We start from the raw sequence: 3,687 nt of genomic DNA, 5'->3' as shown, positions 1-3,687 counted from the left end.
CAACAAAACAAGCAGCGGGAGGAAGGGCGGGGGGGGGGGGGGGGGGCATTAAACAAGTACACTGAAAACATTCTCCTCTAGTAATAATAAACCTGAGTCAAATGAAAAACACTTGCTCTGACTCAAACATATTCTAAATCAAATGCATCTTCACTACAATACATAAACAATATGTGCCACACACTGCAAAAACTCTTTTTTTAATTAGTAATTTTCTAGAGAAACAAGCTAGGTCACGTTCTCAGAAAAAAAGCTGTACATTTTCTAACTGAAATTTAATTTTTTTTAAAACATAAACCTCACTAAATTTAGTTAGATTTATGCCTAAACAAATACAAACAAACAAGCATTATACCCTGAAAGATAAACTGTTCTCAAGATGAATGTTCTCTATAAAAGAAAAAAAAAAGTTAAAATAGAAAAATTAGAAAACTACACACATGTATGTATGTATGTACACACACACACACATATATATATATATATATATATATATATATATATATATAGTCTGATACAAAAATACTGATTAAGAGAAGGTCTCATTTGCAGTATGAAAACAACATCCTATACCATTATACCTCATCAGATTTTATTTTGATTAAGCAAATTTCCATGTCAATGGCTTATAAAACGTTCCACTGGGATAAAGAGTAACTTTTGCAAATATCTGGCAGCACTTTGATATTTTGAGTGAAGGGAAAAATAATCAACTTTAATAGTGAAAATGTGCTCAAATCAAACTGATCCAAACAGACAGCTTTGATTGTCTGATTTTGCCACAGTGTGAAGGAGCTAGAATAGTTTCCAAGACTTTGTCTCCACGACTGCACTGGCTCAGCGAAAAGGGGTGTGCTGGGATCAGTATTGGGCAAGTTACTCTGAAAATGTAATCAAATGACTGATTACTCCTTTTAAAAGTAATCACGTTACTGTTCTGATTACTTTCTTTCAAAAGTAATTAGTAATTAGTTACATTACTAGTTACGTTACTTTTTTCTCCATGAAATTTATGAAATCCTAGCATACACGCTCCCTATAAATATTTGTTATTAAAGCATCAACATTCACAGAACACTGTTATTTTTAACTAAAGCAAGTGGCTGCTGCGTGCATGGTTTGGATGGCAGAATGCCAGCAAAGAGCACTGCATTTATAATCTTTAAAAGATATCTCAGTTCAGTTATAACAATAAATATATGCATAATGAATCTTTCGTGAATAATGTCTACAATTCATGTGTTATAATGAGAGGATTCGTGAGCACGCAAATTTCAGCACTGCATTGCTCAATGCTGCAAACACATGTTATAGCCTAAATAGAAACTCTGCATACGCTTGCACCTGTTAATCTTTATATATTAGTTCATGTTGCTTTTGTGCAATAGATGAATAACAATTTATTTGTTTTAGATATTTTGTTTAGATACTTCTATTTTGCGGGAGTCCCGTGAATAATTTTATTCTCCTGCATCACTCCAAGTGTCTATCCGCCCGCAGCAGCACTCACCCATCTTGTCCCGCGCTGCGCTCTGTCGCGTCGGGTCTCGTGGAAGCAGGTCTCTAATCCACTGCCACTTGACTCAACAATGCGTGTGCTACATCCTTTTTACAATCTCTAGATTATAAAACACTGCATTCTGTCAGCAATGTAACGCGGCAGTAACGTATAGAGACCTTGGCTTGTAACTATACTCTAATTACTATTTTGAAAATTATAACGGGTTAAATTACTCCGTTACTAAAAAAGTAATCAAATTACAGTAACGCGTTACTGCCCAACACTGGCTGGGATTCAATGTATCCCGTGAGAGGGTGCACACTCCTATATGGACCCCGCAACCCACCAGCCCTACACTCTTTCGCTGACGCAGGTCTTCCGCTGCTGGATTCCTTCACCACACTTCCTCACTCGTTCCCACCTTACAACCATCAAGCCAAGAAATGAGCCTGCATTAAATGAAATAGATCAACGACTCTACAAGTTACAACAGAAACACCAGCATTTCAGTTCTGTAGATGCAGGCTGTATAATTTCTGTGTACTATCAGACTGAAATTCTGCTCACACAAACAAATTGCAATTTTGATAAATTTGGATTTGTGAATGATAGTGAAACAATGCAACTGACATTGGTAGAACATACTTTTTCAATGGTCTCAAAGCAAGTTTCAATCCATATATATAATCTACTAGACAGTATACGATTTCAGATGCAGCAATAGTTTTCAGTTTGGTGTGGCTAATATGTGCTCTAGACCAAATAAACATTCAACATGTCAGATTATATACTACAGCCACTACATTTCTTCCATTCATTATCACCTTGTGAACAGTTTTAATCCAGTCAGGCTTAAAATAGACATTCTAACCCTAACTTTAACCCTAAGCCCAAAGTATAGAGTAAACCTCTTAAATCATCTATATTCAGTTAAATGAACCTAACACTCCACTAAAGTATTTAAAAGTAAAACAGATGAGGTGCATGACAAATTCACCCGGCACCACTCTTCTGCTGTGACAAATGTACTGTGGGCTCGAGTCCAACCACTTTTAGGCGCTACACTCTTAATGTTCATGCCCTTTATCAACTCATTGCTCTACCTCAGTGGTCAAATGACACATTATTACTCTGCATGAAATGAAATCAAACTGGGAAATAACTCCCACTGCTTTAATAAGTGCTAGCTGAATGGTGGTATCTCAGCCAGAAACCTGAAACCTCTTTCTGGACCACCAACCAAGACTACAGATTTACAAATGCCTTAAAGGGGTCATATGATGTTGCTAAAAAGAACATTATTTTGTGTATTTGGTGTAATGAAATGGGTTTATGCGGTTTAAGGTTAAAAAAACACATTATTTTCCACATACTGTACATTATTGTTTCTCCTCTATGCCCCACCTTTCTGAAATGCGTCGATTTTTACAAAGCTCATCGGTCTGAAAAGCGAGGTGTGCTGTGATTGGCCAACTATCCAGTGCATTGTGACTGGCCAAATACCTCAAGCGTGTAACGGAAATGTTACGGCCTTACCATACTGTGATGCCCTGTCAGGCCGGAGCGACGAGACAAAAACATTAAAACTCATTATAAACATTTGTTGCATCCAGTGGGGGACATAATTACGGATTATAATGACTTATACTGTCTTTTTACGCGTTGCATCGCGCCGCGTAAACATAAAACCATATCTGCATTTGTGATCGGAGAAATTACAAACAACAAGCGCTACTCTTCACTGCTCAAAACTCGCGTTTGAATCACAAGTGGCAAATCCTTTAAATATAAAAAACGTACTTACAGTCTGTGAGTCAGAACAGCCGGCATTGTAGTCTATCCATATTTACCAGGATCAGGAAACAGTCCTCCATAAAATGTGCTGCACACATCTGAATATTTGGGTTGAACTGTTCTGGAACAGTGTTGTAAATACAACTTAACCACTGATTTCTAGTCGTGTCCTCTTTTGGAAGACCAAACAAAGTAGTTTCGCTTTCACAACGAAACACACGGCGTCACACATGGCGGGCTTGAGTGAGTGGAGGCCGGTGGCCTAGAGTGAGCGGTTGAGGGCTTGAGTGAGCGGCGGCGGGCGGGCTTGAGAGTGGCGCGGCTGGCGGATTTGACGAAGGAGCGGCCGGCGGGCTTGCGGCAACCACATGTGACGACCCCGGGCTGGACTC

The 3,687-nt window shown here is 38.6% G+C and overlaps 1 long non-coding RNA gene across 1 annotated transcript in view; it reads right to left on the bottom strand.

Annotated features, from left to right (window-relative positions):
• LOC107556661 (uncharacterized) overlaps positions 1-3,687 on the bottom strand; it is a 10,388-nt gene that overhangs the window by 545 nt on the left and 6,156 nt on the right. The window lies entirely within an intron of this gene.

The sequence above is a fragment of the Sinocyclocheilus grahami genome, unplaced genomic scaffold (assembly GCF_001515645.1).
Source record: "Sinocyclocheilus grahami isolate Dianchi unplaced genomic scaffold, SAMN03320097.WGS_v1.1 scaffold21.1, whole genome shotgun sequence".
Lineage (NCBI taxonomy): Eukaryota > Metazoa > Chordata > Actinopteri > Cypriniformes > Cyprinidae > Sinocyclocheilus > Sinocyclocheilus grahami.
Note: the sequence above shows the minus strand (reverse complement) of the source record. Positions and strands in the feature narration are given on the sequence as shown.